The sequence below is a fragment of the Grammomys surdaster genome, unplaced genomic scaffold (genome assembly GCF_004785775.1).
Source record: "Grammomys surdaster isolate TR1022 unplaced genomic scaffold, NIH_TR_1.0 61, whole genome shotgun sequence".
Taxonomy (NCBI): Eukaryota; Metazoa; Chordata; class Mammalia; order Rodentia; family Muridae; genus Grammomys; species Grammomys surdaster.
Genome location: NW_021604563.1, coordinates 21,610,416 through 21,626,346, shown reverse-complemented (window position 1 = coordinate 21,626,346; position 15,931 = coordinate 21,610,416). Strand labels below are relative to the sequence as shown.

The window sequence follows — 15,931 nt, the reverse complement described above, 5'->3', positions numbered from 1 at the left end:
CCTCCCCTCCCTCTCTCTCTGTATGTGTGATTATCACAGAGCAGCCATTAATTGCCTGTAGCTCTTCATCTAGGGGCAGGGCCTTGTTAGAGTTCTCCATCTAGTATCAACTTCATTGGAATTCTTCAGATCTTGTTTAATCGGCCATGTTGTTAAGATTACATGAGTGCATCTCTGTGTTATATATGGGAGATCCTATCTAGCAGAAGACATGCTGGTCCTCTGTCTCTTAACCTCTTTCAAGCCCATTTTCTGTAATGATCCTCGAGCTTTCATTTTAGGGGTACAGTTTTAGATGAGTCAGTTGGGCATGGGCACTCTGTGGCCAAATGTTCTCTGTATTTTGAGCCATAGTGAATTTTTATGATGGTTTCCACTTGCTGCAAAAAGAAGCGTCTTTGATATCTAAAGAAAGATAGCTATACTTATCTGTGGATATAAGGATAAATATTTAGATTGTAGTTGGGGTTATACTGGTTTCAGAAATTTAGAGTAGTATGTTCTTCTCTAAGGGTCATGATTTCATCATCTACAGGTAATTAGTTGGCTAGGTGACAGTACCAGCATGATAAGTTTTCTTTCCTATTGAGCTGCCTCTGGAGATGAACCAAATGAGTGCTGGTTATCCTTAAGATATCAGTGCCACTTGAACCCTTTGAAATATCTTGTTGTTCTAGGCACCTATTTGTATGGTTTGTGGACTTGACAGCTGGTTAGGACTAATTTCTTTTCTTCCTTTGGAGCTTACACAACAACTTTGGACACTAGGAGAAGCAGTTCTCAAAGGTGGAGTCTTCTAGGTCAGTTCCGTCTCTTTTCCTTCAGTCTCTGTAACCAAAGTGTAATGTCTTACCACTCAAATTCTAGTAGGTAGCCAGGGCAATGGCTTTAACCTGTATTGTCTTAGGAGTTTTCTTGATTCTCTTTATCAACACTTTTGAAGGAAAGTTTACCATGGCTGATACTAAGGTTACTGTTAGATAGTATATGACTCTTTTTGGAAACATTATCAGCCAAAGTAGAATAATTTTTCTTATTATTTATATATGTTTAAATATATACTGAAATATATTATATATGTATTTGAAGTAAATGCAAAACGATGTTTTTCTATGGCCTTTTCAATCATCCTTAATGTTCTTTTTTTTTGGGGGGGGTGTTCAAGACAGGGTTTCTCTGTATAGTCCTGGCTGTCCTGGAACTCACTCTGTAGACCAGCCTGGCCTCGAAGTCAGAAATCCGCCTGCCTCTGCCTCCCAAGTGCTGGGATTAAATGCGTGTGCCACCACTGCCCGGAGATTCTTAATGTTCTTTATCCCTCCTTCCTCTTTCCATGTTGTGCCCTCATGTCCTCTTCCCCAGATAAAGTCCTTTTCCCCATTTCTCTCATTCTCCATTTTGTTGCACCTGTGTCCTCCTCTCCACATCTCTAGAACTCCTTTTCTCTTCCCTGTCCCCATTCGCTCTCTTGCTTTGTGTGGTTAGTCCAGATTACATACTTACATGTAATAATTTGGAGGTATGTAGGATCCATATACAAGAGAAAATATGTGGTACTTTTTTTCTGGGTATGGTTCGCTTCATTCAGTATAATATTTTCTAGTTCCCTCCATTTGTTTGCAAATTTCATGATTTAATTTTCCTTGAAAAGCTTAATAGAATTCCATTGTGTATCTGTGTCACATTTCTTTGCCCATTCATCAGTAGGCTGTTTACATTTTCTAGCTATTGGGACAGAGCAAAGAAGAATAAGGATAATCAAGAGTATGTGGAACATAACACCTAAATCTTTGAGCATATGCTAATGAATACTATAGATAGTACATATGGGAGTCAGTTTTGGCATTTTGAGAATTCCCCATACTGATTGCTAGAGTGTCTGCATCATTATGTAATCACACGCACTGACTGAGAGAGCTGCCTGTCCCCACATCCCCACTAGCATTTATTGTTAGTTGTTTTGTTGATTTTACTCATTCTGATTGGAGAATGATAAAATCTCAAAGTTGTTTTAATTTTCATTTTCCTAATTGCTAGGATGAACACATTTTGAAATACTTCATAGCCACCTTCATTTATATTTTGATAGTTCTCCATTAAAATTCATAGCCCATTTTAAAATTAGGTGGTTAGTGGGTTTTTTTGACTATTTTTTAGTTATTTATATATTCTGACCTTTAATCCTCTGTCAAATGTATACCTTATAAATAGTCTCTCTCATTCTCTGGTCTCCTTTTTCAGTTGATTGATTGGTTCCTTAGCTGTGCAGGAACATTTTTAAGTTATTAGGTTCCACTTATCAATTGCTGGCCTTAATTGCTGGATAAATGAGATTTTATTTAGAAAGTCCTTTCATTCACCTATATCTTGTTGGATTCGATGTTTCAATCTATTGATGAGACAGGGTTTCTCTGTGTAGCTCTGGAACTTGCTCATTAGACCAGGCTGACTTTGAACTCAGAGATCCACCTACCTGTGCCTCCCAAGTGCTGGGATTAAAGGCATTTATCACTGCTGCCCTGCTTTATGTCTATTTTTTTTACTGATTTCAAATTTCAAGTTGTGAATTGTCTCTGTTACTTCATTCAGCCATGTTTATGGAGGCATTTGGCCACCACAAAGGAATTTATTGTTGTTATCTTTAAATTCATTGAGCTATTTGTCCTTGTGTCACTTATACACAGCTCTAATTTGATGAAATTTATGATTCTTCTTTTACTGTGTTCTGTAGGTTGTCTAGGTAATTCTCATTAGTGAACATTTTTATAGGTCTGATAGATTTTGAGTGGTAAGCATCTGTCTTGCCATCTTGATGTTTCATTTTTTTAAATGTTTTTGCAACAAGACCTGTGAGCATGTGGACTTTTTCATTAGTTGTTTGTATAATGTGAGGTTCTAGGCTGCCTCTGTTGAGTGGAAGCTAGGTTTTATTTTTGTTGCTGCAAAAGTGTGGTTGGGTAGAGCAATTCCTCAGTTACTTGGTGTTTATTTTGGATTAGAAAAATGAGAATGATTGAAAACTCAGTGCTAAACAAGAAAACACATGAAAGAGACAAATATTTGAATCTATCTGAGTTAGTGTATAAGTGGTGTTTGAGCTTGGTGTAGAAATGTGAGGATGGTGTGAGTGGGCCCAGATTTTAAGCCCTCAGCAGGGTAGGTTGGTATATAGGTTGTGTGACCAAGGATATGACTGTGAATTAGGGATGATTTAGGCAGATGAGGTTCAGGCTGGAACAGAGAACAAATGCATGACCCACGTTTGCTCAGGGGCTGGAAGACTGTAAAGGTGGGTTATAGTCCAGGGAAGTTACTAGAGAGCAGTAAAGTACAGAATGTTTGACCAAGCCTACAATCTGGAATTTATACAAGGTACAGGTAGACTGCACTCAGGCAAAAATCACTCCAATGAGCTGGTACACAGAATGATGTGAGACCTGGGCCAAGCATAGAACTTGGGAACAGTGTAGATGTGGTAGAGTTCACAGGACTCACCAGCCAAAAATTTAATATGATTGAGAGTGTTCAATATGCTTCATATAGCTATCAAAAAATAGGAAGAGTTATACAAACTTCTTGCTGCTTAAAGTTGTAATATCAAGTTCAATATATTTTCTATTATAAAGTAGTTAAATCCCAAGGTAGTAAGTACTAGTTTTAATTTTAAAACAGACATTTTGTATCTGTGGGAGTGTACGTATGAGCATGTGTAGACATGCAAATGCCGTGACATGTGTGTGAAAGTCATAGAACAACCTGCTGGAATCAGTTCTCTCCTTTTACCATATGGGTTCCAGGCATCAAGTTGAAGTCATCAAGCTTGGGGGGAAAGCTTCTTAATGCACTGAGACATATTTTGTCACATAAATACTATAATGAATAACTTATGGAAAACTATCAGTTTGCAAGGAAGCATATGTTTGTTAAATCTAAGTCCAAGTGGTCCAGTTTTATGTTGGATATATTAATAGCAAAATACCTTGAATATCATTAGGAGATCCCTCTGTACAGGCCTAATCAAAATTTCAGGATATTTTAGTTTAATTGATATGGCTTGTTTTTAATATTAGCATTGAGAGTAATTTTAGCTGCTCTCCTTGTGTATAAGCTTATCTTTAATTGTGATAAACCAATTTTATAGTTTAGCTATGGCTGGCATTCCAGCATTTAGAAGTCTGAGACAGAAGGATTGTCATGAATTTAAAATCACCTTGGGATAAATGATGACTTTCAGTCCACACTAGGTTGCAATTTTGAGATGTGAGATCTTACTTTCAAACTAACCAAGATTTGATGCTTTGTTTCCATCATCAATTTCTTAAGACAAATCAAGTTCAATATGTTTCAAAATTTGGGTATTATCAATATCTGTCTTGATTTATCACATTAATAGAAACATAGCATTTATTATTGCATATATGTGTGAGTTCCTGACCTGCTCATTGAACTTAACTAGAGTTGCTTGTACAAACTTGGGTAGGGAACTATTCCAGCAGAATTTTAAGCATACTCAGAGCAGAAATCTTAGCAGAATGGGCTTGCTGGATTGTTCCTTTGCTCTCTCTTAGGTAGCTTTCTTATATAGACCCAGTTTACCTGCCTAGATACGGTGCTATTCACTGTGGGCTGGATCTTCGTATATCAACTAATACCAAGGCATGACTACAGGCCAAACTCATCTAAACAGATCCTCAACTGAGAGTTTCCATTCAGATGACATTAGACTGTGTCAAATTGATACGTAAAGGTAATTGCTGGATTGTTACCTGGAAATATTAGCTAAATGAATCCTTGCCTCTATAAGTTGCTTTTAATTAGTATACTTTTATTTTTTATCCCAGAAACAGGATGAAACTATAAAAAAGATTATTAAATGATATTCCAACTGAAATTGTGGCCTGGTCCATGAGAGGAAACAGTACCTGGTATTGTAAGCTTTCTAAAAATCCTAAGACAAGAGATATCGTAGCACCTAATGTAGACCTGTTGTTTTGATAATTGGCCACTGGTAAGTTTCCCATGGTTTAGCAAATAGTTGCCTCCCCAAGTTCATACAAGCAGAGCTAGTTAAACTCAGTGAGTGGGTCAATGGAAAAAATGGTGAAACAGCAAGACAATAAAAGAGAGCAATGGGCAAGGGAAATGTAACGAATACATTGCATCTACCTATAATACTTTCAAAAATGAGTGCACTTTAAGAACAGTGCTAATTATCCTAATGTTATTGAGGAGAGAATGTCTGTATATATTTTTCCATTGTAAAATAACACTTTACTAAGTTTTAGAACCAGACATTATGGGGGAGGGGGAGCAAAGTTTACCTTCACTATTATCTAGTAGATTATCCTGGCAAATGAATTTCTCTGAATTTAAATTCCCTTCCTTGTAAAATGCTTAGTCGCAGAAGTGATTGTCATTCCTTTGTCATTTTTGGAATGAGACTGTTAATGCTTACTGATTTTCCAAAAGGCAAAACAGTCAGTGAGGTTAGCATCAGCTCCTTCATAGATCGTACACTCTAAGCATTATGCTATACCTCGAAGCCTGCATCAAGTTCCAGATAGAAATCTAAATGAAATGAAAAGAATGGGCCTATATCAGTTGTATATGATCAGTAAATGTTACGAACTTTCTACCTGTTTGTTTCCTGCTATATCAATGTGACTTTTCTTTGAGCTTATACCTGTTTTAATCCCTTTCACATGATATTGAGATGTGCCTTAGACTTAGCTATGGCTAATGTAATAATAAGGTGCTAGGTGAAAATCTAGGAGCATATAATTGAAAACTTACATTCTCGATGAAATGTTTCTTGTTATAAATAATGGAAATCAGCCAGGCTGCAAGCTACTAGCAGAGCAGGAGTTATACCTGTGTTTGTTATATTTATTTCTACCTGGAGCTTGATGTAGGCTTTGAAGTATAGCCTAACGCTTAGGGTACAGGAATTATGAAGGGAGCTGCTGCTAACGTCATTGACTGTTTGGTCTTTGGCAAATAAATAAGCATTTTAAGACTCATTCCAAAGGCAAAGGATGAGAACATTATTTCCATCTGCATATTTTCAATCAATCACACCCCTATGCACTCACCCACACAAGGTATCAGGATTAGCAGTTGATACATAGCAACTGTTTAAAATTGATATGTTATTATTATTACTATTGAGTTCACTTATTCATAAAGATCCATTTGATTAACCAAACACAAACATATTAATATCATTGTGTGCTTTGAAACAGACTCCTTATTTCTTTATATTCTGATTCTATTATCAGTGTAATCATTAATAATAGTGTTCACTACAATGTTAGAAAATAGCTGTTAAATAATTTGTTCTTGAGTGGTAGGTGGCAAACAATGTGTTCTTTGCATTATTATAAGTCTCTTGATTTCATGATGGGCCCTATTCTGCTCTCATAATTATCAGTGATACTATATGGAAGAAGTTTTGAATCAATTATCTTACTTTTTCAGCTTACAGACTTGTTACTTGAGCAGTGAACTTTGGTTGCTATTCAGAAACCACTGGCAAAAACAGGATATAACATCACTTCCTTGGGTTTGAAACAAAAATCCCCTAAAAGAGTAACTTGTAAAATTAAAATGAATATGGGCACAGATGCCTAAAACTCATTAGTATTTAGCTGTTAATGAAGAAAAGTATAAACTTTAGAAACTATTAGGCAGTAAATTCACCAGAAAGCCATGACATTCTGAATCTCAATAACACACTATCCTACTTGGTCAAACTACTCTATTCATATTGAGACTTTGATTCTTTGAGTAAGTGAACAAAGAGAGAAAAACAATTCTCAACTATAAACATCAAAGCTAAAAACATGCAATTTGGCCTAAAGATAGCTTAGACAAATACATCACATATTCCTTGGCGTCTGCCACATTCCAAAATGATTCTCTTTTCTTTTCATCCACTTATAGAGCCACATTTTCCCTTAGTCATTTAGTTAATAAATTTGTTTAAGTGACTACACCAAGTACTGTATGTTTCTGGAGAGACTGACTACGTATTGCAAATGAAGATGGATAGTCTCCAAAGATTCGATTAAAAAGTGAAAAGATGTTTGAGGAATAAATGACAGTTATGATTTATATGGTATGAATTCACATTACAGTCTGTTTCATATGATTCATTCATAGAGGTCATTTTCCTATTTTGTAGAATATTTTAGTGTTAATATTAAGATTGTTTGCTTTGGATGCCAAGGATATGCTATAGCTATGTTGTATTACTGTTATTTTTTGCATTGTACTCACTTTATTCATCTCATGAACTAAAGTGGATACATGAGAAATGTTACCTAGTAAGCTACAAAAGGTTATGGACCAAAATCAGCTTACATATAAGCTCCCAAATACAAAAGCTTGCACTAAAAAACTATGGGAACTCTCTGTAAAGCAGTGTGCTTAACTTATTTCATTTTTATTCTTATTAGGAAAGTACTCTACTCTCTACAGCACTCATCACCACCTGCATTTATATTGCACTTCCTCAAGCACAGCCAGGGTACTCCACTAAACAACATTCAGTCTTGGCAGGCAGCATAAATGTAGAAACAATCGCTTCTTTAATTGTAAAATTAGCAATAGATTGAGCACTCAGAGAGATCTGATTGCCATTTGAGAAGCTGTAATGCTTCAAACTGTGTTTCCCAGAGTTTCAAGCCTGTAATTAGAGAACTTTGAGCAATCAACCAACTGAGCTCTCTGAGAGAATCTGAGAGGTCAGGCCATAATATGAAACCCAGTAAGTGCCTTAAATATTAGTTTTAAATTCTTGCAATTTCAAGTATAGTATCTCAAAGGGAAATTTTATGTCTGGGTAATAAAGAAAAACCAAGTAAATTCCATGATAATGGACTTTCTGTAAATTCCTGAAAATTGGGTTTAGAAATCCAAGAAAAATTATCCTAATGGTTACAGTTACCCTGAGAGAAAATTTATTTCCTCCTGTGAATTTACATGAGACTGGAAATAAATTTTAAGAAAATAAAAATCAAGGTCTCTTTTTGTCTACTTCTATCCTCTGTCCTGCCAAATCCAAAATACAACCCAGAAAACAGGCATTTATTTCAGCTCTACTTTTACCTGGCTACCAAAATCCCAAGTTCTTGGTAAGGCACTCTTTCATTTACTAGAATGTAGCATTTTCTTTAATATGATATTTTATTCATACGTTGAGAATCCCATATAATATATTTTGACTATATCCATCACATTATTTCTTCCAACTCTTCCTTCTAGAACTCTACTTCCTTTTTCTAGCCTCTTCTAACTTGTGTCATTAAAAGGAAAAAAAAGAAAACAACTATTCCACCAAGTCCAATTTGTGCTGCCCATATGCTCATGGGTGTGAGACTATCCACTGGAGTGGGATTATTGATCTACGAGGGGTCACAGCCTTCAATAAAATATGAGTTTTAGAAAGCTACTCTGTTGTCTTTGCTAGGACAAATCCTAGGGAAACCATGTAAACAAAGCTTTTTATCAATGTTCAGCATTTTTCTTTCCTTCTGTCTCATCAATAAGATAATAGGGTGCCCTTGACCTCATTTTCATTCTTTCCCCGATGATTGAAAATAAACAGCTTGAATACCAAGAGACCATTTTTTTCATACACTGAAAAAACTTTGTATTTAACATATTATACTCTTGTCTCATTATCATTAGATCATATAAATCTTCTGCATTTTCACATGTATATGCAAATGATCTTGTGCCACATTTGAAATGATATGAAGATTTTAAAGAAATTCTAGAACTTGGGAGGTTGAAACAGATGGATCTCTGTGAGTTCAAAGTCATGTTAGTCTACATAGAGAGTCCCAGACCAGCTAGGGCTGTATAGTAAGACTCTATTTCAAACAAAAAAAATTCTTTGATTTATTTCATATGTTTGTTTTGCATGCATGTATATCTATTTATGCCTGATGTCCAATAAGATCATAAGAAGGAATGGATCCCCTGGAATTAGAATTATGGACAGCTATGAGACACCATTATAGTTTTGAAAACTCAATTGGGTTTTGTGTGTAAGAGCAGTAAGTGTTCTTAACCACTGAGCCATCTCTCTAGCCCTCCTCTCAAAAATTTTAAAGAAAAACATAGATGTGTGTGTGTGTGCGTGTGTGTGTGTGTGTGTACACATGTACGTGCATGAAAGTGTGCATGCCTCCAAAAGGCATACAGACAGAAAATCTTCCATGGGGGATATTTCAAAAATGCAAGGTGGGTAAGTGCATTCCTTTGTTTCAGAAGTTTGTATTAATTCTGAAAAGAACAGTTCTAAAACCGCTAAGCAACAACAACCAAAGTCTGTTTCTGAGAGCCAAGGTTTTTCTTTCAGTTTTACTATAAAGATATGCTGCTATACCAAGACAAACCCTCTGCTACTATTGATACATTGTCTGATTTCTCCTGCTTAAGGATGTGTTTTCTCTGTTATCCTAGTTTGTAACGATTATCATGACTTTTAACATACATAGCATATGTAAAGATAGAACAGTTTCTTTAAAAGTATTTTATAATAACCACAATCTATTTTATTACTATTGATAAACAGGTTAAAATATTTATTGTATCCATGATATAGTACTGAATATTTTCTAATCATATTCACATCTACAATGTAAATACTCATAACTCACAACTATTATATGTGGTAAGTGGAACAGGACCTGTCATCTCTGTTTAACAGATTAGAAAAAATAATGTCCAGATACTCTAGGTATCCAAAGTTCAAAAGCATAGATTTCACAGTGTAAAGAAGACTTGCTTAACAACTTATTATATATATTATCTATATATTTTTATATTCCGCTCTCTATAAATCAATTGGAGGACACACAATTTTTTTTATTTTACTTTCAAACAAATGCTTGCTGCTTAGCTAAAGGGGGAAGGTGTTGAGCTGGAGGTATATGTGGGCCTTTCATGTCACTAAAGAGTGTAAATTCTGAAGTGGAACAGAGGGCCTGTGAGGACTTACAAGGGTGGATAAAAGGAGTAGTTCACAGCTGTGGGAGAATTGCAAGGTTATGCATCAACCTTGGAATTTCGCAGCTCTGGGGCCAAATCTGAAGAAGCTGGGGCTCAAGCTGAGTGATTAGAGTGGGGCACAGGGAATGTGTGCCTTGGGCTCTGTGAGCTACTGGAAAATCTCTTCTCCAGGTATGAAGCTCTTCCAAAGCAAACTGACTCAGAGGCTGCAGCTGGAATGAAATCCACAAATCCTTAGCAGATTTCAGAAATTTGTGTAGTTGCAAGTAACCTCGGAGATAATTTGCCTAGAACATCTTCTTTTCTTTTCATAGAGGAAGAAACAGACCAGAGTTACATACAGAGTTCCAGAGTGAGCTTGGATAAGTGTCCAGCCTAGAACTCCTTGCTTACAGTTCTTTCCACTTCATCTTGATTCAAAGATTGCAATAGATTTATAACAAGCAAACAGCAGTCTGTGCTGAGAGACTGTAGAGTTAAATAAAAACTCCATTAGGAAATAGAATGTGATTTCATTTCATATGCTACTTAAAAATATGTTCTCCAGCTGCCCAGAGAGCTTGAAAAGTAAATAATTTAGGTGTTCCTGTGTGCAGAGGGGATTTATTCATGGACAGAGTACAAATATCTCTAAAGAGGACAAGAGTGCTTTCCATAACAAGGGAACCAGCAATGCACAGCTGCAGGATAACAGAAGAGTTACAAAACATGCTTGGAATTTCACAGCTTTAAGGCCAAATTTGCAAAAATATGTGTCCTATCCTGAGAACACTGTTCTGAGTATGGGAAATGTGTATCCCTGTGCTCCTACAGCTCCAAGGGGGTCAGAGGGTGGGCACTTTAGCTTTGGGTAAAGAATACCTTCCAAACAGCAAATATCTGCTTTCTGCAGTGCTTGATGATGAGTTAGGCCATGAAATATGTGTGTTTCCTTGTAAATTGATGCAGAACAGAAAGAATAATGCTGAAAATATGAGTAGCAATAAGTACAGATGATTTATAACTCATCAAGGAAACTTCTCAACATTATATCACTACTCCAGCGAATCCTTCCTCTCATCACTATTTTGACACTTTGAGGCATCATTCACCCTTTAATTGCTCTGCATTTACTTATTTACTTTGTTAGTCCTCCAACTTAAATTCATTCTCTCCTAACTGTCTCTTCTGTCCTTAGTAGTATCTTGTAAGATAATAGTTACTAAATTTATACTGAAATTTCCATTCCTTTGGAGCTGATCAAACTCATTATATAATTAGGATCTATAGCAAATCCATTCTATACTCATAACCTTTTAAGTATTTATGAATATTCCTTTAAGTTATTATTTATATTCATTTTACCTCAGAATCTTTATTTTTTCAGAATCTTTAAATGATATCAAATAGTGATAAATAACTAAACAGAATATACAGCTAAGTTAGGAAGTGAAAAGTAGTTTCTAAAAAAAGTACAATAATAGACATTGTACATTGTTAAGGCTCTATTGTATGAAGTCAACACTGTCATAGAGCAGAAAGTAAGCTTTAGATAATATATGCATGAATAATCTAATCTGTGTTATAATAAATTATTTTAAAGCATTCTATCTGTTTAAAACCCTTTGCAGACAATCTTGACAGAAATACAGAATTTTAACTGGTTAAAATTATTTAAAACAGCGTTTAATTTTTCTGAAATCTCATCTGTATAGTACATTAGAAATGATTGAATTCTTTGTCAAGAAACTTTTGCTGAATATAACAATAAGAGTCAGAGTCACTGGTACTTGAACTATGACATTTTTCTTTTCTCTGCCCTCTGAATCTCTCTTATGGAAACTTTCTTTCTGAGCTCTTTGGGGGCAGGTGTGAACACAAAGGAAGACCTTTCTTCCTTTAAAGACAGGGCCCTGCCCTGAGAAAAGCAAGGCATAAGCTTATCTCATGCCATCACACAGATGTAAATTGCATAAACTCTATACCCAGAAATTACGGTTGTGAGAATGAAAGTATACATTTACTCAAATTCATTTAATAAGGCTAGGATTTCACCTAGAAGTGACAGAGAATACTAAATGCTGATCAATACTACGTGTATATGCTCGTAGGACAGAAGTTACATGCTGGGAGAGTTCGTTCAAGAAAACCAGGAATTATACTGTACTTCTCCACTTAGTAGTACCCACTAGTAGAAAAGAGATTCATTACAAAACAAACATGTTGTTATTCTTACCTTAAATCTATGCTTACTTAAGACCATAACGACATTTAATGCATCTGACATTTTTGGAATAGAGGTGTGATAGGATGTTTTTTTTCAACTTGACAGGCTCTGTGATCAACTAGGAGATAGGCTTGTGAGGGATTACTTTAATTGAGGTGGGAAGACCCATCTTGAGGGTGCCACCATTCCACAAGCTTGTGCTCCAAACTAAAAAAAGGAGGAAAAAAAAGCTTGGATTAATGGCTCTCTGCTTCTTGACCAAGGATACAATGTGACAACAGCCTCATGATCCTGCCACCAGTAACTTCTCCATTGCCATGACAGACTTGATTTTGGAGCTGTGAGCAAGAAGCCACTCTTCTCTCTTTAAATTGCTTTTATCAGGTATTTTGTTAGAACAAGATGGTAACTAGTTCACATAAGTTCTTAAAGTCTAAGAATCATGTCATAAAGTGAAGATTTTGGAAAGGACCAACTAAGAGACAACAAAATAGGAGATACTTCAGAAATTTAAAGACCTGAGGATGTAGTTATACCACTCCTGGGCATATACCCAGAAGATGCTCCAACATATAACAAGGACAGATGCTCCACTATGTTCATAGCAGCTTTATGTATAATAGCCAGAAGCTGGAAACAACTCAGATGTTCTTCAACAGAGGAATGGATAGAGAAAATGTGGTACATTTACACAATGGAGTACTACTCAGCTATTAAAAACAATGAATTTATGAAATTCTTAGGCAAATGGATGGAACTATAAAATATCATCCTGAGTGAGGTAATCCAGTCAAAGAAGAACACACATGGTATGCACTCACTGATAAGTAGACATTAGCCCAAAAGCTCGGAATACCCAAGATACAATTCTCAGACCACATGAAGCTCAAGAAGGAAGACCAAAGTATGGATGCTTCAGTCCTTCTTAGAAGTGGGGACAAACTGCTCATGGTAGGAAATACAGAGACAAAATGTAGGGCAAAGACTGAAGGAAAGACTGTCCCACCTGGGGATCCATTCCATATACAGTCACCAAACCCAGATACTACTGCAGATGCCAAGAAGTGCATGCTGACAGGAACATGATACAGCTGCCATCTGAGAAGCTCTGCCGGAGCCTGACAAATATAGAGGTGGATGCTCACATCCAACCATGAGACTGAGCACAGGGTCCCAAATGGAGGAGTTAAAGAAAGGATTGAAGGAGCTGAAAGAGTTTGCAACCCCATATGAAGAACAACAATATCAAACAATCAGATCCCCCAGAGCTCACAGGCACTATACCATCAATCAAAGAGTACACATGGAGTGACCTATGGCTCAAGCTGCCTATGTAGCAGAGGATGGCTTTGTCAGGAATCTAGGGGAGGAGAAGCCCTTGATCCTGTGAAGGTTGGATGCTCTAGTATAGGGGAATCCTAGTGTGGGTGGATGGATGGGTTAACACCCTCATAGAAACAGGGGGATGGGGGAATGGATAGGGGCCTTCCGGGGGGAAACCTGGAAAGGGGATAACATTTGAAATGTAAATAAAGAAAATATCCAATAAAAGAAAAAATATTAAAAAAATAGTTGGCAAGAGACAGCTGCAAACAGCTCTCCGGTATTGCAGTAAGTCTGGGGATCCAGAATATATATGCCTAAAATACTTATAAATAATCCAAACAAAATCTAGGTAGACTTGCAAAGCTTCCCCAAGCCATACAGGTCATGAAATAAACAGTTAAATGTGGGAAGGGCCAAATACAAACTAAATAATAAGCTAATAACCTAGGAATAAAAATAACATCACATTCAACTGCAGTCATCTGTAAGACAACATATGCCCAAGATTGTTAGTAAAGAGTCAAGTTCTCTTATGAACAGCTATGAAGAAGTCATCTGAGCAACTAATCCCAGTAAGAATTAACAGCAAAATAAAGATTACCTAAATTGTTGACATGGTTCCAAGCCACATGCTCACAAATAATGATAAAGAATGAAGTCCAGCTGACTCTGTGTATTTAATTATATCATTGATTTTTAAGTGGTTTATGCTAAACAAGAGAGCCCAAATTTAAGAAATCAGATTAAATGATGTAATAGTATAGGGAAAGAACTGAGATGGGACATCAGAAACTGGCAATTTAGGAGAATTACTTTTCAAACATAGTAGTCAAGTCATTGAACATAAATTTTTAAGCAAATAAATGACAATAATAATTGCCATAAATGGAGGATGCTTGCTAGCAGTATTACTACAAAATATGACTTCTCTTGTTTTTAGAAGTACCAAAATCAAGATATATAGAAGGAAAACATGACCCATACACAGGAAATGTGACTCATGCTCAAGAAATGAAGCAAACATTAAAGACACTTGAGAGGCTAGAGATTTGAAATGACTGAGTGGTTAAGAACAAGTATTCTACTTACAGAAGACCTGAGTTGGGTTCCCAGCAATGATGTCAGGCAGCTCACAACCACTTGCAACCATAGCTCCATGGGATCTGATGCCCTCAGTTGGCCTGCATGAGAACATTTTTACACACATGTTCATATGTACACACAGGCACATACATATAGATACATGCACAGACACATATAAAATTGAAACTTTTGAAAAAGGACATTTGGCAACATCTATATTTTGGACTTTGTAGACAAAAGTATTAAAGCACCTATTTTATATATTGACAAAGAATAAAAACTGCTCACAGTAAAACAAGTATATATAGAATGAAAGTTCTCAAATAAAAACTAAAACAACTAAAGTAAAGTATTTATTAGAGGAGAACAAGAATACATTTTGTTTTCTAATTAATGTGGAAGGGAAACTAAGAAGGGGGATATCATCTGAAATGTAAACGAATAAAATTATTAATACAAAAAAATCTAAAAAAAGATTTACCAAAATTGAAGACAGATGAGTACTGGCTATGATGTATAATGAACAGAAACAAGATGTATGAGAAAATATGTAAAGCCTTGGAAAAAAGTGTGACACATGTAGTAGAAATATTAGGAATACAGGAAATAGATAGTGAGTTAGGAAAAATAAAGAAATATGTCTATGGATTTCATAAATTTTTGAAAATCATTGTCTAATATAAAAAATACAATGAATAGCAAATGGAATAAGCAGAAAGAACTCTGCCAGTCTTATCATAGTAAGAATGTTAAGAGCTCAAATAGAGAAAATACTGAAAGTAGCAAGAGGAAAGAAATTACTGATACAGATACAGCCAAAATTTGATGAATAATGGAAAGCACAAGATGTGAGATGAACTATTCAAAATGTGTAAAAAATGTACCAATTAAGAAAAAGTTATATTCCACAAAAATAAACTTAAGCATTTTAAGAAAAACTGAAACAGATTTACTTGCTAGAAGACATGGCTTGCAAGAAATAGTAAATGTGGTTAAAATGAATTTCCAAAGGTATTTTAATTTATATTTTCCTAATTGCTAATGAGTATTTCTTGGCCATTTTTATTTCTTCTATTGATAAATCTTTGTTTAGATCCTGTCTTAGTTACAGTTTTTAGTTGCTGCAATGAAACACCATGACTGAAAAGTAAGCTGGGGAAGAAAATATTTATTCAGCTTACATTTTCATATTTTTGCTCAACATCAAAGGAAGTCAGGACAGGAACTCAAACCGTGCAGAAACCTGGAGACAGGAGCTGATGGAAAGGTTTTGGAGGGGTGCTACTTACTGACTTG

At 35.7% G+C, this 15,931-nt stretch overlaps 1 pseudogene; it reads right to left on the bottom strand.

Annotated features, from left to right (window-relative positions):
• LOC114629615 overlaps positions 1-15,931 on the bottom strand; it is an 85,210-nt pseudogene that overhangs the window by 27,658 nt on the left and 41,621 nt on the right.